The 23,985-nt window shown below is 40.7% G+C and overlaps 1 protein-coding gene across 3 annotated transcripts in view; it reads left to right on the forward strand.

Annotated features, from left to right (window-relative positions):
- The window catches only part of DCX (doublecortin), a 124,627-nt gene that overhangs the window by 19,911 nt on the left and 80,731 nt on the right, over window positions 1-23,985 (forward strand). The gene's annotated exons all lie outside the window — the stretch shown is intronic.

Genomic DNA, 23,985 nt, shown 5'->3' on the forward strand with positions numbered 1-23,985 from the left:
ATCAGTGATGCCATCCAACCATCTCATCTTTGTTGTCCCCTTCTCCTCTTGCCTTCAATCTTTCCTAGCATCAGGGTCTTTTCAAATGAGTCAGCTCTTCACCTCAGGTGGCCAAAGTATTGGAGTTTCTGCTTCAGCATCAGTCCTACCAATGAACATTCAGGACTGATTTCCTTTAGGATGGACTGGTTGGATCTCCTTGCAATCCAAGGGACTCTCAAGAGTCTTCTCCAACACCACACTTCAAAAGCATTAATTCTTCAGTGCTCAGCTTTCTTTATAGTCCAACTCTCACATCCATACATGACCACTGGAAAAACCATAGCCTTGACTAAGATGGACATTTGTTGACAAAGTAATGTCTCTGCTTTTTAATATGCTGTCTAGGTTGGTTATAATTTCCTTCCAAGGAGTAAGCATCTTTTAATTTCTTGGCTGCAGTCACCATCTGCAGTGATTTTGGAGCCCCCCAAAATAAAGGCTGACACTGTTTCCACTGTTTCTCCATCTATTTGCCATGAAATGATGAGACAGGATGCCATGATTTTTCTTTTCTGAATATTGAGCTTTAAGCCAACTTTTTCACTCTCCTCTTTAACTTTCATCAAGAGGCTCTTTAGTTCTTCTTCACTTTCTGCCATAAGGGTGGTGTCATCTGCATATATGAGGTTATTGATATTTCTCCTGGCAGTCTTGATTCCAGCTTGTGCTTCCTCCAGCCCAGCATTTCTCATGATGTACTCTGCATATAAGTTAAATAAGCAGGGTGACAATATATAGCCTTGACATACTCCTTTTCCTGTTTGGAAACTCCTTTTCTGTTGTTCCATGTCCAGTTCTAACTGTTGCTTCTTGACCTGCATACAGATTTCTCAAGAGGCCAGTCAGGTAGTCTGGTATTCCCATCTCTTTCAGAATTTTCCACAGTTTATTGTGATCCACACAGTCAAAGGCTTTGGCATAGTCAATAAAGCAGAAATAGATGTTTTTCTGGAACTCTCTTGCTTTTTTGATGATCCAGCAGATGTTGGCAATTTGATCTCTGGTTCCTCTGCCTCTTCTAAAACTAGCTTGAACATCAGGAAGTTCACGGTTCACGTATTGCTGAAGCCTGGCTTGGAGAATTTTGAGCATTACTTTACTAGCGTGTGAGATGAGTGCCATTGTGTGGTAGTTTGAGCATTCTTTGGCATTGCCTTTCTTTGGGATTGGAATGAAAACTGACCTTCTCTAGTCTTGTGGCCACTGCTGAGGTTTTTCAAATTTGCTGGCATAGTGAGTGCAGCACTTTCACAGCATCATCTTTCAGGATTTGAAATAGCTCAACTGGAATTCCATCACCTCTACTAGCTTTGTTCGTAGTGATGCTTCCTAAGGCCCACTTGATTTCACATACCAGGATGATTGGCTCTAGGTGAGTGATCACACCATCGTGATTATCTGGGTTGTGAAGATGTTTTTTGTACAGTTCTTCTGTGTATTCTTGCCACCTCTTCTTAATATCTTCTGCTTCTGTTAGGTCCATACCATTTCTGTCTTTTATTGAGCCCATCTTTGCATGAAATGTTCCCTTGGTATCTCTGATTTTCTTGAAGAGATCTCTAGTCTTTCCCATTCTGTTGTGTTCCTCTATTTCTTTGCACTGATCATTGAGGAAAGCTTTCTTATCTCTCCTTGCTATTCTTTGGAACTCTGCATTCAAATGGGTATATTTTTCCTTTTCTCCTTTGCTTTTGGCTTCTCTTTTTTTCACAGCTATTTGTAAGGCCTCCTCAGACAGCCATTTTGCCTTTTTGCATTTCTTTTTCTCGTGGATGATGTTGCTCCCTGTCTCCTGTACAATGTCACGCACTTCCGTCCATAGTTCATCAGGCACTCTATCAGATCTAATTTATCATCTTAGAGTTTTATTGTTGATGAAATGCTGTAGGCTCTGAGCAGTGATGTAGCTGGGCCTTGGTCATTTCAATCAAAACTTTGACACAGTATTCCAGTCTCTCATACTGAGTAGTCTATCAATATCCAACATTCAGCAGATGGAAAGAGCCTGAAACTGAGATTCAAAGACCTGAATTCTAGTCTTCCTTCTATTTTCCACTAGTTATATGTTTTGGGAGCCAATCAAATCTCTTTTCTGGACCTCAGTTTTTGAGATAAGTACATGACCTACCAGAGTATTTCTAGCTCCATGTTAACAGAGTAGTCATCTTACAGTGTTGCTTCTGTTTAGGTATTTTTCACCAAGCTGCTATTCTTCTCAAAGTCCTCCACCTCTCTATGCTCCTAGTCTCTCCTACCTGATGTAGTAGTCACCTTGGTGGATATGTTATTTTCTACGATGGTTCCTAAAGGGGTTTACACAGTTCTTATATTCAGATCTTTCAATGTCTGTGATGACATTACCAGAGAATATTTTCAAACGTAATTTTGATTTGACTTCCTTTTCTTAACAATGTGGATGACATGAGAAGCAGAGGGTGGAGGAATCACTAAACAAAACGAGATAAAAGCCAGCTTGCTAATTGTTGCAAGTATTTGACAGTGCCATTAATAAGGTGTCTTCAACATAGTAGTGCTATTTTCAGTGCAGAAAAGGAATATTGCCAGTGGGAGAGGTTAGCATCAGAGCTATTACTTAAGTAATCAGAAGAATCATTAAGTGGGAGTTTATCAGGGAGTTGATTCCATGAACAACCTTTGAAGTAACTGGCCTCTTGTTTTTAGTTCTTTATTTTCATCGTTCCAATTATTGCCATTCCCTCAAAGTGGAAGACAATTCATTGTCTCCAAATGCAGTTTTTAAAATAGCTTTATTGAGATATAAACCTTTGTGTGTGCTTAGTTGCTCAGCTGTGTCCGACTCTTTGCAACCCCATGGCCTATAGCCTGCCAGGCTCCTCTGCCTATGGGATTCTCGAGGCAAGAATACTGGAGTGGGTTGCCATGCCCTCCTCTAGGGGATCTTCTCAACCCAGAGGAACCCAGGTCTCCTGCATATAAACCTTATACCATACAATTCACCCAATTCGAGTGCACAATCCAATAGCTTTTAGTATACTCAGACAGTTGTGCATCCGTCACCAGGATCAATTTTATACAGTTTTTATCATCATGAAAAGAAACTCTACACCCTTTAGACGTCATGGTCCAATCCCCTGACCACCCTTTCTCCAGGCAACCACTTATCTTTCTGTCTATACTGATTTGCTCATTCTGGACTTTTAATATGAATGAAATCATGCCACATATGATCTGTTGTGGCTGACTTCTTTACTTAGCATGTTTTCAAGGTTCAACATGTTGTAGCATCACACTATTTCATTCCTCTTTATGGCTGAATAATATTATATTATTATAAGAGGATATACTACATTTTATTTATTTATTATTGAATGGAAATTTGATTTGTTTCAACCTTTTGTTATTATGAATAAAGCTGCTATGAACATTCATGCTCAGATTTTTATGTGGGCTTATGTCTTTATTTATCTTGGATAAACACCTAGAAATTGTATTGATGGGTTGCATAGTATGTATGTTTAAAATTTTAAGAAACTGCCAGACTATTTTCTAAAATGGCTGTACCATTTTACATCCCTACTAGCAATGTATGAGGATTCTTCACATCTTGCCAACACTTGTTATTGTCTATCTTTTTATGAGTCATTCTAGTGGATATAAAATGGTATCTCATTGTGTTTTTTTTTTATTTGCTTATCCCTAATAACTAATGGTATCAAATATAGTTTCTCATGCTTATTGAACATTTGTGTATCTTCTTTGTTAAAATGTCTATTTAGATCTTTGCCATTTAACAATTAAATTATTTCCTTATTATTGAGTTATAAGAATTTTTATATATTCTGGATATGTCTTGTATCGCATGTATAATTTCCAAATATTTTCTCCCAGTCTGTAGTATGTGTTTCCATCTTTTTAATGGCTGTCTTGATTTTTCAAGAGTGAATTGTTTTATTTTGCTGAAATCCAGTTTATTAATTTTTGTGTATCATGTGAGTTAAGGGTCAAAGTTTTTTTCCTTCCTTCTTTTCTTCATTCCTCCCTCCCTCACCCTCTTTCTTTCTGTCTGGTCCTTCTTTTTTTGTAAATGTATATCCAACATTTCTAGCACCATTTGTTGAAGAGATAAGGCAGACTTTTTTTTTTTAATGTGAGTTTAATCCAAGAGTTAGAAATAGCAATGACCCATATATCTGGCAAGTACCTTGACTTCAAAAGTTAGCAGCCAAATTCTGTGAAGTTTTCTCTTCCAAGAACTTTGGATATGAACTAACAGCACAGAAGTTTCTCTTGTATAGATGTTCTGAAACAGTAACTCAATCCAAAGCTATAACAGTGAGGTTGGCTAAGCCTCATTAAGTAGGAAAAACATAAGAGGGCTCAAGAGAACTTAAAAGGACCTATTGTTCCTTGGCAGTGCCCCCCATGCTCTAGACTCTTGGTGTTCTCATCCCACACCCAGCCAAACTTGCTTATCCCATGTCATATCCCTTCAGGGTGGTGTTACACAGGATTGGGCCTGGGGAGTAGAGAGATGCCAAGAATTGCTTGGATTACTTTTTTGGGGAAAAGCTTAATTAAGATATAATTCACATACCATATATTTCACCCATTCAAAATACACAATTCAATGATTTTTTGGTGTATTCATAGACATGTTGCAGGCATTACCATAGTCAATTTTCATCACCTCAAAAAGAAATTGTGTTAACTTTTAACTACCTCTCCCTACCTCCTATTTCTCCTACCCCTAAGCAGTCATTAATCTACTTTCTGTGTCTATAGATTTGCCTTCTCTGGACATTTTATGCAGATGAATCATGTAGTCTTTTGTGACTGGTTCTGTTCACTTAACATAGTGTTTTAGGCTCATCTATTCAGACACGACTGAAGCAACTTAGCAGCAGCAGCAGCATGTTCTAGTATATATTTGGATTTCATTTCTTTGTATGGATGGATCATATTCCATTATATGATTATACCACATTTTATGTACCCATTCATTGGTTGATGGACATTTGAGCTGTTTCCATCTTTTGACTATTATTACTAATGTTGCTATGAGCATATGTGTTTAAGTTTTTGAGTGGCCATATATTTTTATTTCTCTTGAAGATATATTTAGTAATAGAATTCTTGGGTGCTGGGGTTTTTCCTTTTGCCTAACCACCAAATTCATGTTCCTAAAGCATGTACCCAAAAGACTACTCCAAATAAAAAACTTGACAGTCTTTTTTTTTTTCTGTATAGAGATTTGGCCAAGAGTTCTTGCCTAAGGGAACACTAGAAGGAAATATGAGTGTCCCTTTAACAAATTTTCTTAAAGCTAGAGCAAATACAAAGAAGTCATTTCCCTCTTCTTTTTATCTTAGTCCCACCTTGACCTTTCTAACTCTCGAGCATCAAGGAATCTTTCTAAAAAGAGGGAACTTCTACTACAAATAATTACAGGCTCTTCCCTAACCACCAAAGCTTCTTTAAAAAAAGTATACCAAAAGGGATCTCCAGAACCCCAGTCCATCTATTTTTCCTAGATTTAGAATACTTTTATTTTTGATATCACAGATTCTACCCTCTCCAGGTCTTATGATATTAGCTCTTAAGGGGGAAAAAAAGAAGTTTGGGTGTAGAGAGCCACCACAATCCTGTATACATTATTAGCTCAGTGGTCTTTATCTGAAGCAGTTTTGCCCCTAAGGGGGCATTTGGCATTATCTAGGGCTTCCTTTTGAACTGTGGTGTTGGAGAAGACTCTTGAGAGTCCCTTGGATTGCAAGGAGATCCAACTAGTCCATTTTAAAGGAGATCAGCCTGGGTATTCTTTGGAAGGAATGATGCTAAAGCTGAAACTCCAGTACTTTGGCCACCTCACGTGAAGAGTTGACTCATTGGAAAAGACTCTGATGCTGGGAGGGATTGGGGGCAGGAGGAGAAGGGGACGACAGAGGATGAGATGGCTGGATGGCATCACTGACTCGATGGACGTGAGTTTGAGTGAACTCCGGGAGTTGGTGATGGACAGGGAGGCCTGGAGTGCTGCAATTCATGGGGTCGCAAAGAGTCAGAGACGACTGAGCGACTGAACTGAACTGAACTGAACTGAGGGCTTCCTTTGTGGCTCAAATAGTAAAGAATCTGCCTGCAATGCAGGAGACACAGGAGATGTGGTTTTGATCCCTGGGTTGGGAAGATCCCCTGGAGGAGGAAATGACAACCTACTCCAGTATTCTTGCTTGGAGAATCCCATGGACAGAGGAGCCTGGTGGGCTACAGTCCATGGGGTCACAAAGAGTCAGACATAACTGAGCAACTAACACTTTCATTTTCACTTTCAGAGACATTGTTGGCTGTCACAAATGAGGGTGAGATGCTACTGAAATCTAGTTGGAAGAGGCCAGGGATGCTGCTTAACATCCTACCATGCACAGAACAATTCCCCACAGCAGAGAATTATCTGACCCAAAATGGCAGGAGGGCTATGACTGATAAACTGTGTTACAGGAAATAGTGCAAGGCAAACATGGCAGAAGATGAATCTGAGAAGAAGTCAAGGGAAAGATTCAGGAATAACCTTATAAAAACTACATTACAGAGCTTGGATATTATCCTGTAGAGAAAGAAACCACTAAAGGATTTTAAGCAAAGGAACAGTGTGATCAGATTTGTAGTTTGGGTTAGTCACTCTCTCGTTCTGGATTTGAGGAAGACAAAACCAGTAGGGAGACCAAGTAGAAGATTGTGTGGTAGTATAGGAAAGAAAATAGAAGGATCTAAGCCCAGGCAGTGGTATTGGACATTGTTGTTATTTAGTCGCTAAGTTGTGTCTGACTTTTGCAGCCCTATGGACTGTAGCCCACAGGCTCCTCTGTCAGTAGAATTTCCCAAGCAGGAATACTGAAGTGGATTGCCATTTCCTCCTCCAGGGGATCTTCCCAACCCAGGAATAAAACCCACATCTCCTACGTCTCCTGCTCTGGCAGGCACATTCTCTACTGAGCCACCTAAATTACTACAAATGTAGCAGTTTAGAGCACCAGCCACTTATTATTTCACAGTTCTATAGATCAGAGCTAAAGCAGCCTTGACTGGGTTCTCTGTTTAGGATCATGCAAAACTAAAGTCACAGTGTCATATGGGCAAGGCTCTTACTAGGAGGCTCTGAGTATGAATCTGGGCTTCCTTGGTGGTTCAGTGGTAAATAATCTGCCTGCACTGCAGGAACCACAGGAGACACAAGTTCGATCCCTGAGTCAGGAAGATCCCCTGGAGAAGGAAGTGGCAACCCACTCCAGTATTCTTGCCTGGAGAATCCCATGGACAGAGGAGCCTGGTGGGCTACAGTCCATGGGGTCACAAAGAGTCGGACATGACTGAAGCGATTCAGCACACATGAGGATGAACATAGGTCCAAGCTCATCCAGATTTTTGGCAGAATTCAGTTCCTTGGAACTGTAGGTCTGAGGTCCTCACTTCCTTGCTGATTGTCAGCTGGGAGCCATTTTCAGCTTCTGGAGGCTACCAACATCCTTCCCACATGTCTGTCTCCATCTTCAAGCCAACACAGTTACATCAAATCCTTCTCAGGCTTAGCATCTCTCTAATTTCCCCTTCTGCCAGCAGTCAGAGTAAACTCTTGCTTTTGAAGGGCTCACGTGATTAGATTGTTGCTACCTGTGTAATCTCCCCCTTGATGAAACCCAAATCAACTGATTATTAACCCTAATTATATCTGAAAAGTCCCTTGGTGCCATATAACATAACATAATCATAAAAATAACATGTTCCCATGTTCCTTCCATATTCAAGGGGAGGAGATTATACAAGGGCAAGGATCATTCTTATAATTTTGCCTGTCATAGGTGAGGAAGGAGGAGGATTCATGTGACTCTGAGGTTTATGGGTAGATTGCAGAGCCATTCACTAGATTACGGAAATCCAGGGCAAGAAACAGAGCTTAGATGTACTGAATTTGGGATGCCTTGCTATATCTGAGTGGAATCTCCAGAATATAGTGGTATATATGGGTCTGGCATCTGGAGAGAGGTCTGGGCTGGAGATAAGTAGATTTGGGAATAATCTGCAAACAACAGTGGTTAAAATCAGGCAAGTAGAGAAGTTGTTCCAGGAAAAGACCATGGGGGGATATTTGCATTAAGGGGATGAGTAGGAGGAGGAGCCAAGGAATTGATAAAGAGGTCTGTGGATAACTAGATGATGTGTCCAGAGAGGCTAAGAGAATAGTTTTGAAATAGGAGTGTGCACCTGTGTCAAATATGACAGAAAATGTCTATTTCAAATGACAATTTAGGTTATTAAACCAGTCAAATTCAGGTCATTCAAACAGTCATTATGGCTGGAAATAGGAGGCAAAATTTTCCAATTGATCAGAGGGCAGAGTCTGGCTCAGGAAGGTCCTCAGAGGTATGTAGGCAGACGGAGTCATGAGTGGGTCAGGCTATGGGATCTGATGCTTTTTGGCAGTTCCCATGCTCCAGATCTATCATAACTTGCTTGTCCAATGTTTCATTTTCCCAGGGCTTTCCTCTCTGTCAGCTCCTGTGTTATATGTCGTTACCAAAATGCCCTTCTGATATAACTTATGTCATGTGTGCATTTTAATATGCAGAGCTAGCCGTTTATCTATTGTGCCCTGCCCTGCCTTATAACTTTAAGCTGTATCCCCAGATAAGTTAGACCTTTTTCAGAGCCTCCATCTCAGCTCACAGATTCAGTTGGTAAGGAAATCATTCCTTACTATAATGTTATCTCCTATCAGTTTAGAGAATATTTCCCAAATTGTGTTATATGTAATCCTAGGACAAGGAGGCCTGGCGTGCTGTGATTCATGAGGTCTCAAAGAGTCGGACACCACTGAGCGACTGAACTGAACTGAGTCTGATCAGAAGTTCTTTGATCAAATAAGTTTAGTAACAATGCACAGTATATTCCCGTATCGAAAAAAGACTCCAATAACCCCTCTATAGAGAAACCTGCTTGATTTTGTTTAGACCAGTGTTCCCCAAACTTGTTTGAACACCAAACTTATTATTAAAAAATAAAAATAAAAAAACTATGACCATATGGTAGAATGCACTTTGGGAATCACGGGCCTCTGCCTTGGGTATTTATTTGCATTTTAATTAGAGAAGCTTAAAAAGGAAAAAAAAAAAAAAAAAACAGAACTTCAAGGCCCAAAGGAGTAATTAAATGGAGAGAAAACAGGCACCATTACATTTTGACAGGGGTGATAAACTGGAGCATGGGAGCCTTTGTAGACAGAGTATCAACAATCACCACGAAGGCAACACCTTTTTACCCATGTTCAGTGTAGGGCTTGAGCACGCTTATCTCTAATATAGACTTGAGAGGGAAAAGAAGAAATTGACCAAAAGGGAGATCTGTCTAGATGTTTCAAGAGTCCCCCAGAGTTGTAAGAGATTAGGAGAATCTTTTGGTCATAGGAATTCAAGTTCAGCTTCGCTAACAAGAGTGATAAAGAGTCAGCAAAGTCAATTCCATTGCCAGGTTTAGAACCTTCACAGTAGATTTAGTCCTGTATAAAGCAGTACCCCTTCCACTAGCCCATGCTGCAGAGTAAGGAATCAGAGACAGGTTCACTAATGAGACTTAACTGCCATAAGTGGTGCTTGCCATTTATGTAGGCTGCATACTTCCTATTGCACCAAGTCTGGGCTTCTCCAACTGGCAACAATTTGGCAGACCCTAGGGGTCTGAACAGCTTGCCCCGCATGATAATATCCCTTCAAAGAGGTTTGGGGCCAGAGACCAGTACCTCCTGAAGTCTCTTTATGTCTGCATATGCGTGCCTGTGCCCTGTTTCTTTTAAGTATGGGCTGTCTCATCTGATGAAGTCGTATATAAATATTTATATGTCAGGACATTTCTGGTCTTACTCACCAGAGACATTACAGCCTTGATAAAAAGCTTCCCTCTGGCAGTCTTTGCCTCCACAGTTTATTTAATATGGCAGTTGATAGGTGAACTTCCTCTTGCTGTTTGCAAAGAGGATGGGGCCTTGCCTTGCTTGAAGTTTCAAGTGTTTGGCTTGTCGCCTGCTGCGAATTGATGTTTGTGCTTTCCCAGGGACTCCTCTGATTAAGAGAAGTGTGGGTTCTCCAGTGGGCCATCCTACCCTTTAGGTTTCAGATCTCCAGTACTAGTTGATAAACTTACAGATGCATGATGACTGGTGGGCCCTAGGCAACTTTTGTCTCACTGGACCCCTTTCTCCACTTAAAAAATAATTGCCACTACATTGGTATGAATATATTAATATTATATGTTTAAATATTTTGTATAATCTAAATTTTTTTCTGATTTTAAAAGAAATTAAATAATGCTCGTGCATGTGTGCTAAGTCACTTCAGTTGTGTCTAACTCTTTGTGAGCCTATGGACTATAGCCTGCCAGGCTTCTCTGTCCATGGGATTCTCCAAGCAAGAATACTGGAGTGGGTAGCCATTTTCTCCTCCAGGGGATCTTCCTGACCCCAGGATCAAACCCACAACTCCTGTGGCTCCTGCATTGCAGGCAGATTCCTTTATCACAGAGCCACCAGGGAAACAGGGGTTCATAAACATATGGTGCGTCCTGGGCACTGTGCCTAGTGTACCTAATGAATTGTTGTTGTTATTTATTTGCTAGGGCTTCCCTGGTGGCTCAGAGGTTAAAGCGTCTGCCTGCAATGCAGGAGACCTGGGTTCGATCCCTGGGTCGGGAAGATCCCCTGGAGAAGGAAATGGCAATCCATTCCAGTATTCTTGCCTGGAGAATCCCATGGACAGAGAAGCCTGGCGGGCTACAGTCCACGGGGTCGCAAAAAGTCAGACACGACTGAGCGACTTCACTTTATTTGCTAAATCATATCCGACTCTTTTGTGAGCCCTGGACTATAGCCCACCAGGCTTCTCTGTCCATAGGATTTCCCAGGCGAGATTACTGAAGCGGTTTGCCGTTTCCTTCTACAGGGGATCTTCCCGACCCAGGGATCAAACCCACATCTCCTGCATTGGCAGGTGATTCTTTATCACTGAGCCACCAGGGAAGCCCACCTAATGGATAATCAGCCCTAGATACAATGGGCTGTTTTCTAGGCTGGCACTGTGAGCTCACGTGAGCTAAGCAGTGACTAAAGAGCAGTAGCTTCTTAGACCTCCCAGTGAATAACTAAGTACCAAGCAGAACTCTTCTCCAAGTTCAGTTCTAACATATTTTACCCACTGTTACAAAGCATGATAAAATGTCGTCCTTAGTCAGCATTTTCTCTGGCCTGGTGGATAAGTGTTGGGAATAGGAATCTGCTTCTTCAGCATCTTTACAGAGAGACTTCTGGGATTGATGAATGGCATCGTTCATTTTCAGGCTGGAACTGCTTCTGTCATTTAGCCTGCAGCACTGCAGAAGGCAGCTGAGTGAAAGGGGGTGTGGAAGTTGATTAACAATGAGATAGATTATTGCAGCTCATCTGGAGAAAGCAGGCTTGGGGCTGGCTTTAATCCATGTCTGTTTTTAGTGGTAATCGATATAGATACTTCTTTTTCAACCCCAACCGTAATCATCCATAGCAACAGCCTGGAATGGGGTTCACAATGCTACCACTGCTGTCACATGGGCTGCTGAAGTGTTTATTAATGAGCCCCACCTGAAAACTGATGGTGGCTGGAACTGGGTAGAACTGATATAGAAGATGAGAACTTGGAGGGGTCCCCCACCCATGGGGTATACTTTACATAGCCACCCTTGCTTTTGGATTTTCCTCCAACTGGGACTAGGCTTGGACTGACACTGTAGAGGAAATAAATAGTTGTTACTGAGCAGGCTAAAAACTCCTAGCCCCACTTGGCTTAATAGTCCTGGCTCTGGTTCAGTTCACTGAGTGGTATGGAGTTTGGCTACTCCACAGGGACCTTGCTGAGACCTTGAGTTCAGATTGAGCAATCTCTCTCCCTCCCTTCTTGTAAAGCAAAAATTCTGTTTAAATCAATATGTTTCCATCCCCCGAGCTGACTGTGGCTTTCAAGGATGACAGCATCAACTCCATACTGCCCTTGCCCTTGTCAAGCCCTGACCTGAAATAGAACAGAATTGTGTGGGGTAGCTGGGTTTGTATATGTTAACACATACAGCATAAATGCAAAGATACAGACCCTGGGAATCTTCACACAAAAGGCAGAACTGGTGGGGATACAAAACAAAAGTAATCAGAGTGAAATAGAATTAGAAAGAAGTGAAGTTGATCAATGCTTGCTGTCTCTAAGAAACTTTCCTTTGGAAAACAAAGGAGAACGTGATTTTCCATTACTTACAATAGGTCAAGCGTCTGCAAACTATAGGTTTAAAAATTAAAAAGAAGAAAAATATATGGTGGAGACTGGTTGGGATCATAAAGCCCAATATATTTATTGTATGGTCTGTGTTAGCCAGGAGTCTTCAGAGAAACAGAACCAATAAGATACAATCTCGTTAGGAAGACATGCTCCATACTGAGAATAAAGCTTTAAATCCTGTAGAATAAAACACAAACACTTGTTGAGAGCACGGCTTTGACTTGTTCACAGATATATCCTCAGGACCTAGAACAATATCTTGACCATGGTACACGCTTAATATATTTGTTGAATGAATGAGAGAGTAGAGAATGACTTAGTGAGTAGGTAGGTAGGTTTGGTCACTCAGTCATGTCTGACTCTTGCAACCCTGTGGCCTGTAGCATGCCAGGCTCCTCTGTCCGTGGGATTTCCCTGGCAAGAATAATGGAGTGGGTTGCCATTTCCTTCTCCAGGGGCTCTTCCCAACCCAGGGTTCGAACCTGGGTTTCCTGCATTGCAGGCAGACTCTTTATCAACTGAGCCAGTACTAAAGGAATGCATGCACACTTAGATGAGGGACAGGTGGAAGAAATTTGGGAAGGCCTTCTAATAGAGAAGAGGGCATAGTGAACTCAGCTGACTTCCCTGGTAGTTCAACTGGTAAAGAATCTACCTGCACTGCAGGAGACTCCAGTTAGATTCCTGGGTCGGGAAGCTCCACTGGAGAAAGCATAGGCTACCCACTCCAGTATTCTTGGGCTTCCTTGGTGGCTCAGCTGGTAAAGAATCTGCCTGCAATGTGGGAGACCTGGGTTTGGTCCCTGGGTTGGGAAGATCCCCTGGAGAAGGGAAAGGCTACCCACTCCAGTATTCTGGCCTGGAGAATTCCATGGACTATTCCATGAGGCTGCAAAGAGTCAGACACAACTTTCACTTTCATAGTGAACTCAACAGAGGAAGCCAAATGGCCCAAGGGTGATATTTCTGAAATGCTGGATTTTTATACATAAGGGTAGAAGGGTTAATTGAAGGATCATATATGTTTGGACATTAGGGAAACTGAAGCCATCCTGAAATAGAGGTCTAAGCTTTGAAGTAGAAATATGTAAGTTCTATCTCCCATCTTAGAACTGACTTAATTTTTAACTATTGGCAGTCATTTAACCTTTCTGTGCCTCAGTATCCTCATCCAAAAAAAAAAATGCAAATAACATTCAGACTCAGAATGTCAGAGATGGGAGAAGGCCTAGACCTCATCTGGTTCAGGGGGTTTCAGTCCTGGCTGCCCCTTAGAAACACTTGGAGAACTTTTGGAAGTCCCGGTGCTCAGGCCTGGCCGCATATCAATCATATCAGAATCCCTGGAAATGGGCCCAAGTAACAGTATCAGTATTTTTTAAATCTCCCCAGGCAAGGCAATGTTCAGCCAAGATTGCAAACCATTGTTCTAGTCCAACCCTCTCATTTTATAGATGAATAAACTGAGGCCCAGGGCAGGTTAGGGAACCTGTTCAACCTACCTCATATGGTCATTAGAAGGATAATATTAGATCATAAAACTTTAGAGGTAAAAGGGACCTTGGATATCAAAATAACTGTGAAAGTGCTCCTAATAACATAACACATTATTCATGTGTTTATTGTATCAACAGAATCAGAAAATGTTCATTGGCAAGCAGGCCAAACATCCCCTCTGTCATTAAATTACACTAGAAGGACATTCTCTTTTATTTTCCAGGTCTCCCTAAATTAGCAAATGAATAAACGTTCCATTCCAGTTATTAGACTGAATCATTGGTAAATAAAGATGGCACACATGCTTGTGTCTGTGCTCAGTCGTGTTTGACTCTTTGCGACCCCATGGACTGTTGCCCACCAGGATTCTCTGTCCATGGGATTCTCCAGGCACGAATACTGGAGTGGGTTGCCATGCCCTTCTCCAGGGGATCTTCCTAACCCCAGGGATTGATGCCAAGCCACTATAAAAGCCCAAAGATGGCATCAGTCAGTTCAGTTGCTCAATCATGTCTGACTCTTTGAGACCCCATGGACCTCCCTGTCCATTACCAACCCCCGGAGCTTGCTCAAACTCATGTCCATCGAGTTGGTGATGCCATCCAACCGTCTCATCCTCTGTCGTCCCCTTCTCATCCTGCCTTCAATCTTTCCCAGCATCAGGGTCTTTTCCAAGGAGTCAGTTCTTCACATCAGGTGGCCAAAGTATTGGAGTTTCAGCTTCAGCATCAGTCCTTCCAATGATGGCAAACATTGCCCTAAAAAGTCAGTTTTTCAAGAAGCATAAGCATAGTGTAAATGTAGGAGTTCATAGATCCATAGCAGGGAGAGCTGTTTAGCCTACTTATAGCTTATTTCCAGGTTATATCATCTGTTTGGGGCACGGTCATCCCTAGAGGCAGAGGAAGAGATTTGGAATGAGGTTTTAGCATGATATCAGGCCCTTTTTTCTTAGAAGGGCCTTCACTTGCTCCTGGTTTGGGAGACTTCGGGTTGCACTGAGCTTGAAGATGCTTCACTTTCCAGAGGATGGAAAGTCAGGGTAATTTCCTTTCAAGATACATTTTCCCATTCCTACCCTTTCTTTATTCCATCATATCCACTCTTTGTAATCCATCCTTCTATACCAGAGTGTGAGGTCGGGTGTCAAGTGTATTTTCTACTCCCCCTGTTTAGATCCTGTTGTTGTGTTATATTGAGTTATATTCTATTGTTGAGTTATATTATTTGAATGATTTCCTAGGGAAAAAAACGATTCAAATGTAAGATACATTTTTATGTAGTCCCACTGCCCACCTCTTTTGTGAAACTTCTTGACTATTTCAATTCACATATCCTATTTCAATATAAATCATACTGAGAATGTCAGGGAGTTAATCATTCATTGTTTTGTAATTTTTTAAAGGTGTGATAAGTCTGTCTCCACCACAGATCCCAGCTTACACTTACTTTACCCCTCAGCATACCTCAGTGTTTAGAATATTGTTTTTACAAAAATCAGTGCTTAGGCCATTTATCTGGGCAACTACCAGTTGCTAAAGGCGTTCCAGTACCTCAGTAAAATGTTTCTCTTCTGGGCTCTTTTACCACCCAGGGAAGCTTCTGGAAGGATAAGATGTGGGGGTGGGGATGGGAAAAGTGAGGGAGTTGTGATAAAAATATATTAGGATATCACTAGTCCAGAGCAATGTTTCCCCAAGTGGCTGTGCATCAGAGTCACCTAGACACCTCCTCTCCAGGGAGGGGCTTGAGAATCTGTTTTCTCAAATGATTCTGTTCCTTCAAATGATTCTGATGTGCAGCCAGCACTGACCTCATTGTTCTCTAGTGCTTGTCCAACTTGAATTTATATGCAAGATTTTGCACCTCTGACAAGTTCCCAGGTGGTGCTGATGCTGCTGGTCAGAGGAACAAACAAGGGTGTCAGGTAGTGGTTCTTAGCATGTGGTTCCTGGACCAGCAACGTCAGAATCATCTGGGAACTTGTTTGAAAACACATTCTCAGTTCCCACTCTGGATCTACTGAATCCAAAACTCTGGGGTGAGGCCCAGCAATCTGAGTTCCAACAATCTTTGTGGGTGATTCTTATCTTCACCAAAGTCTGAGAAGTGCTACTATAAATAATACTAGTAGTAAGGTACAGGGGGGGCTTCCCAGGTGGTGCTAGTGGTAAAGAACTCACCTGCCAATGCAGGAGACATAAGAGATGAGGGTTTGATCCCCGGGTCGGGAAGATCCCCTGGAGGAGGGCACAGCAACCCACTTCAGTATTCCTGCCTGGAGAATCCCATGGACAGAGGAGCCTGGCAGGCTACAGTCCATAGGGTCGCACAGATTAGGACACAACTGAAGCGACTTAACCTGCATGCATCCAAGGTACAAGGGAGTGACACAATGGGTTTGGAAAACTTGAGTTCACATGTCAGCTCTGTCCCCAACTCTTCCTGGAACTAAAAAATGGGGACAGAAATAATAACATGAATTCAACACTGATTTTTCCAGGCATTCCATTGGATGTTGGGAATATATTAAGATGAGTAAGATAAATCCTCTGCCCTTGAAGAGTTCTGTTGCCTTGCCTAATGAATAAGGTTTTGTGTGTCTTAAATGAGATAGTGTATGTGAAAGTGCTCTGCGAACTATCCTGTATGTTGCAAATTTATGGTTCTGAGCAAATCCTGGCCCTTTTTCATACATCTTGCATTCTGAAGCAGTTCACCTAAGTCTTTAAGCTTTGGTAGATATTCCACTGATAAAAGATGAAAGATGTTCTTCAGTTTATTGATGTGGTGTATCACACTGATTGACTTGTGGATAATGAAAAATCCAAAGATGAAAGATGTGAGTTGAATAGCAATAAAAACATTTTATATGTGTCCGGTGCTTCATACTTTAGAGGTTCTTTCACTTCTGTTATCTGTTTTAATCATCACAACAACTCTGTGAGATAGTTTACAAGGATTATCAGATGGATTATCTCTGATAGACACAGGCTCCAATATTCAGTGAGGTGAAGTGACTCACCCAAGGTCACAGAACTGATTAATGGCAGAGCCATAACTAGAATCCAGATGTCTTGACTCCTAGGTCAGTACTCTTTCCCCATATCATGTTGACTGATCAAGCAAAAGTCATCTCAGATATTCACTGCATGCTAATTAGGGTACTGTAAGCACAGATGTGAAACAAGCTGAAGCCTTCTTTAAAAATCTTAAACCTGTCCAGGTTTTATTCATCTGCTTGAATTAAAGCATACAGTGACTGTCAGAGAGACATAGCTAAACTCCTCTGTTTTGAATTTATATATATCAGAAACCTTATCAACTGCTGGCAGGCAGTTGGATTACATGCACATTTCAAGAATCAAAGGCTACATGAGGAAAACAGAATAATATTCTTTCATCATCAAAAACCCTTTGGAATGGATTATAAATAAGAACTTTATATCTTCTTTCATATAAGCTGAAACTGGAGGCCTCTTCTTCTTTGTTGAATTTTGTTTTCTTTGACACAGAGCCTGATTTTCAGAGTAAGTGGATATTGAGGACTTTCAGCTTTGGACAAGCAGTTACTGGGACTTACATCTCAAGACAGACATTTTTTATTGCAAGTAAATGCTAGACAATGAAATATTTTGCTTGAACAGACAAAACTGAAGGATAAGATAAGCTTGTTTTCTAAAGAGGATGGTTTTGAAATGTTCTGGACAGAGTTGTTTTCTTCATGTAACAGAACAGATGGCCTCCTGCTTGAGTCTTGAGAACAATTCTACAGTCTTCCAGGACAGCTTCCCTACCCACCACCACAAGACCCTTTCACCATATCACTATACACAGATAATTCTCCACCACCCAAATTATGTTTAAAGTTCTTCTACGAGGTATGTTCCTTTGGGGTTTCCTGTGCCATGGACTATGCTTATACTTTGCACCAAATTTTGGAATCTCCAAATATCTTTTGATTTAGAAAACAAATGCTACACAAATATTTCAAACCTGATAAATTTGTCTATAATAAATATACAGATAAAACATAAGGACACAAAATTGGCATAGTAAAATCTTATTGTTAATAAAGACTTTGGAGAAGGGGAAAGAAGGGAAGAGGACTTATGTTCCAAGCAGAAACTTAACAGAATTATTTCAACAACATCTTTTATGCCATTTAAATTTTTTTATAAATTAAGAAACAAAGGAAGAGAGTGTGGTCTGGTGAAAGCATCTTTGACTGGGAGTCAGAAAACCTGGGTTTCAGAAGCAGTTCTAGCTTTAGGCTGTGGTTCCAGCTGTAAGTCAGATACTTAACCTATCAGGACATCAGTTCCACATCTATGAAATGGAAGAAATATACTTACTCTAAACTACAGGTGTTAAAAGATATTTTTCAAAAAGGGGTAAAGTCAGGACTCTTGCACAGATAAAGAAATGAACACCTGTTAACTATTTTATTTATTTAATGTATAATCAGTGAATGAGCCAGATATTATAAACCAGTTCAAAAGAGAAAGATGGCATAATTTTAAGATGACATTCTTAAACTGATCTACAGATTCAATAAAATCCCTATCAAAATCCTGTGCTGTGTTTAGTCACTCAGTTGTGTCTAACTCTTTGTGACCCCATGGACTCCTCTGTCCGTGGGATTTCCCAGGCAAGAATACTGGAGTGGATTGCCACTTCCTTCTCCAGGGGATCTTCCCAACCCAGGGATCAAACCCAGGTCTCCTGCATTGCAGACGGATTCTTTACCATCTGAGTCACCAGGGAAGCCCTAGCTGGCTTCTTTGCAGAAATTAATAATCTAATACTAGAATTTATTTGGAAATTCAATGGATTCAGAGTAGCCAACAATCTTGAAAAAGAACAACAAAATGAAAGGACTTACATTTCCTAATTTCAAAGCTTACCACAAGGTTACATTAATCAAAACGGTGTGGTACTGGCATAAAGACTGACATGTAGATCAATGGAATAGAATGGAGAGTCTAGAAATTAACCCTCACACTTAACAGTCAGTTGCTTTCAAAAAGAGCACCAAGACAATTCAATGAGGAAAGAATATTCTTTCCAACAAATGATGCTTGGAGAACTAGATGGATATGCATCCATACAAAACATAAACATATAAAAAGTTAGACCCCACCTAATACCATATACAAAAAATTCACCAAAATGAATCAAAGGCCTAAATATAAGAGTAAAAAATATAAAACTTTTTGTAAAAAACATATATAAATCTTGAATTTAGATTAGGCAATGGTTTCTTAGATATGACACCATGAATATAAGCAACCAAAGAAAAGTTTGACTTGATCACAATTAAGAACCTGTGCTATAAATGATACCATCAAGAAAATGGAAGGATAATTCCTAAAATGGGAAAAATATTTGGAAATAATATATTTGATTAGGGACTTGCACCTAGAATATATAGAGAGAACTCTTACAAATCAATGGTAAAAACAACAACAACAAAAAGACAAATACTCTGATTAAAATGTGCTAAGGGTTTGACTAGGCATTTCTCCTGAGAAGATATACAAATGACCAATAAGCCTATGAAAAGATGCTCAACATCGTTAACCATCAGGAAAATGAAAATTAAAACTATAATTAGATACCACTTCATACCCATTAGGATGGCAATAATCAAAACAGCAGATAATAAAAAGTGTTGGCAAGAATATGGAGAAACTAGAATCCTCAAAAGCTGCTTGTGGGAATGTAAAATGACACATCCACTTTGGAAATAATCTGGAAACATAGAGTTATCATATGACCCAGCAATTCTACTCTTAGGGGAATACCCCCAGAGAAATGAAAATATATGTTTAAAGAAAAACTTGGGCACAAATGTTCATAGCAGCATTATTCATAATAGCCAAAAGGTGGAAACTCAGATGCCCATCAATGAATGAAAAGATAAACAAAAGATGATATATCTATGAACTGGAATACTATTCAGTCATAAAAAGAAATGAAGTACTTATACATACCACAACATGAATGAACTGTGAAAATATTATGGTAAGTTCAGGAAGCTAGGCACAAAACTACATGATTCCATTTTTGTAAAATGTCCATAATAGGCAAATCCATAGTAACAGAACGTAGGTAAGTGGTTGCCTAGGGTTGGAAGTTTGGGGAGAAATGAGGAGTGCCTGCTGATAGGTATGGGGTTTCTTTTGGGGGGTAATGAGAATATTCTAAAATTGATGTGATGGTATTTGCACAACTCTGTGAATATACTAAAAACCAGTGAATTGTACCCTTTAAATGGGTGAGTTGTATGGTATGTAAATTTTCTCTCTCTAAAGCTGTCAGTTTTAAAAATAAGTTTCTATTTTTACAATATTCAAATTCAGTAATATAGGTCATGTATGAAGTACAATGTACTCTTATAAACTAAAATATTATATATTACAATATGCAATGCTTCACTCTTTTAAATTTGAAACAGCAGCTCCTAGTGGTCACACAGAATGACAGAGTTGAAGTAAAAATATTAGAGGGCCTGGAGGTCACAGATGGGAGAAGTCAGAAAGCTTTTCTTTTGCTTGTGAAGAAGAAGTAAAATACATGTCACCATTATCATGTGACAGTGCCCGTTGAGCACGTGACTTTTAGGAGCTGAGAGTGCTCCCTGGCTGACAGTCAGCAAGAAAATCAGGACGTCAGTCTTATAATTGCAAGCAACTGTTCTAATGACAACCTGAGTGAGCTTGGAAGAGAACCCAGAACCCAGCTGAGAGCTTCAATACAGAAGATGCCTTGATTGCAGCCTTGTGCAACTCTTGAGCAGAGGTCCCAATTAAGCTGTGCAGGGACTCCAGATCCCTGGGAAAATGTGAGATAATGAGTAGGTATTGTTTAAAGCTGCTAAATTTATTATACAGCAATAGAAAGCTACTACATGAACATCTTTGGGAGTGGGATGGAACAGCTGAGATGGAGTTAGCATGTGGGGTCTATGTTTGCATCTGAATTTCTGCATTTGCTGTTGCTAAAGGACTGTGAGCTGAATAACCGAACAATGTAACCAGCGGGAAGTCTTCGAATGGGCAGTGCAGTCAACAGAGACAAAATGGATGCTTAGAGACAGACAACTGGGCATGTATTAGGGGCAAACTAGTGAAGCCTCCTAAAGAGGCCCTCCATGCCTAGAGACAGAACTTAAGCCACTACCTCACTGGACGTATGAAGTTGGAAGATGGTTATCTCTTAGGGGAGATTGTTGGGTGGTGTGAAGAATTATGTTTGAATACATAAAAGTTTTTGAAAAACCTTTATGTCAAAGACACCACTAACCAATATTTTGTTGTTCATAATCTCGATCCATGTGGGGAACTTGTTAAGAATGCAGATTTCCTGAACCCCACCCAAATCTACTAAATCAGATTTGCTAGAGGATGGGACTCAGAACTCTGCATTTTAAGATGCTGACCAGGTGACTCATATAAATGCTAATATTTGAAATCCATTGAACTAGTAATCCTTCACCTTCTGCAGTTAGAAAAATTAAAGATGGAGGTCCCCTGTATTTGTAATTTAAAAAGAAAGAGAAAGAAGGAGGGAGGGGGAGAGAGGGAGAGAGAGAGACAGAAGGAGGAGAAGGAAGGAGGATGAGGAAGGAGAACGAAATGCCTAATTATTAAAAAATGTGCATTGAAGATGTGCTCCATTGCCAAAGAGTAAGAGCCATGTGTACCACACAGAATATTTGACATCTCTGGGAAGCATCTTCATTCCCATTCCTCCTTCAACCCTACCAGGGTTAACTGCTAGAGCAGGTGGAGGTGACAAGAAGCTGAGCTCAAGCAGCCTGGTTGGCAGCTGAAGCACAGCAGGAAGGGACTTAGTTTCCTGCTTGTCTTCTCTTACTGGAATATAGTATTAGACCCTAAGACAAAGCTCAGATTGAACCAGTCCCCACCCTACCCTTTTTCTCCTTGCTTCTTTTCTGTAAGTCATGCTTTCAGTGTTTGGAGTCTGGCAGCTGCAAGGCATGGTTGCTAGGTAACAATTTCCCAGCACAAAGAACCCTCAGCTGGGAAGGTCAGGTCTGTCAGTGTGAAACAGCTGTACAGAATTTTTATTTGTCTTCCTCTTGTTTTGGTTAATCACAGGGCATGAAACCAGAATCAAACTTTTCATAGAAATGAAAAATACTGGAGGATACCAGTTCAGCTGCTGCTGCTTTTTTCTTTTTTTTTTTCTTTTTGCTGTTCATCAAATCACAGCCTTTCTATTGTGTCTCAATAGAGCCCCAACAAGCTTGGCAGGCAGCAGGTGGAGGCAGGAGGTGGAGGGGTCAGGTGTTTCTTAGCCTCTTAGCGTCTGGGTGGGGGAGGACATAGTTGAACCATGAGCTGAGAAGGTAACTCCCTTTTTCAAACTGCCTGGCAGTTTCATATTTCAGGATTCAGATTGCCAGATTAAATACAGAACACCCAGTTACAATCTGAGTTAAAGATAAACATTGAAAAACTCAAATGTAACTGTCTTTTTATTTGCTAAATCTGGAATCCTACCTAGTATGCAATCAATTTGGTGTGAATTTTGCATGGGGTTGATACCAAAAGAGTAATCAAAGTAGAGAGAGCCATTCTGATGCTGTTATGGAGGGTCAAGCCTCACATCTGGCTTGGCACTGTTTTGACAAGTATGCTAGAAACTGAAGCAAAGAAAAGGCTGAATCCATTTCTCTTGTGATCACCTTCCTTTATAGTTTTCCCTTAGATGCTACTATAGTGACTAAATATGATTGTCACACTCTGAAATAAAAACACATGATTGATAATCAGGAGGCCCAGGATGTAGGACTCAGTAGATGGACTGTAACCAGCTGTGTGACTTTGGACAAGTCACTGCTCTTTTAGGGCTTCTGTTGCCTTTCCTATGCTCTGAAAAAGGTTGGACTAGAACAAGGTTTTCATAGTGTGCTCCTCCTCCATCAACAGCATCAGCACCACTTGGGAATTTGTAGAAGTGCAGATTACCAGATTACATGATACCTTCTGAATCAGAAACTCTAGGGGTGGGGCCCTCAATCTGGTTTAACAAGCCCTGTGGGTGATTCTGATGCAAGCTCAAATTTGAGAACCAATGAGCTAGAGAATGTATAAGGGTCCTTTCAGCTCTCATTTTCATTAGTTTAGTTTACTGTTTGGCAAGACCCAGTGGTCAGCTGGTTATTTGAAATGGCATGTTCTCCTCATTCACACCCTCCATAGGGGTTTATTCCAAATTGGTTTGTCTGGGCTATATTTCATAGGACAGAAATCTATATAGCCTCTCTTATTTTCTTACATTCCCTTTCCTTTTTAGGCAGGGACTTCTAAGGACCATTTTGCCAAAAGACCAGTGTCAAGGTGAAGGTTTCTGGAAGGGTCAGCAAGGCTACCAACTGCCGTTTGCATGCTCCATCTCATCACTAGATTAAAGGCTATGTCTTTGGGAGTGTTGATAATGCAGGAATAACTAGCTAAGAACACATTTCAATCCACTTGGTTCTTTGAGCCACGGCTGCCTTCAATTCTGATTTTTTTTCCTTAAAACTCTGTTTTCTAAAGCCCTCCCCTGTTTGATTCCTGGTTCTTCCTATAGAACAGTATCAAACCCACTCCACTATCTTTATAAATACCTGATTACTAAGGGAGGCAAGCAGAATAAAGAGGAGAAACTCAGGGAGGTAAAATGTGTCCCATACCCTGTTTCTCACAGTTAACATCTAGTGGTGTTGTCCATGGTGCTGAATATAATTGTCAATTCTAACTTTGGAAATCTTTGTGGCAAGTGTTGGCAAAGTAGGGGGAATTGGATTGTTGTAGTAGTCTGTCCTTTGTTTCATTTCTCACTAGAGACAACCTAATGAATTTGATAATCACATCATGCCACTTAGTCAAGATGACCAAGGCAACTATATTGTTTTATGGGCCAGTGCCTTTCCCTGGTGTTTTTCCAGTGAGTAGCAGAGAAAGGTGTTCCTAGCTCTGGTAACTATATTTTATTCTGATAGGACTCTTTGTGAAGTGTGTGTTTACTTAAGAGCAACAGATCATTTTCCAGGTGCTGCACTGTAAATGTAAATGAGTGGAGGAACCCTAAGATATGAAGTTAG

Source organism: Bubalus bubalis, chromosome X, assembly GCF_019923935.1.
Source record: "Bubalus bubalis isolate 160015118507 breed Murrah chromosome X, NDDB_SH_1, whole genome shotgun sequence".
In the NCBI taxonomy this organism is placed as follows: Eukaryota; Metazoa; Chordata; class Mammalia; order Artiodactyla; family Bovidae; genus Bubalus; species Bubalus bubalis.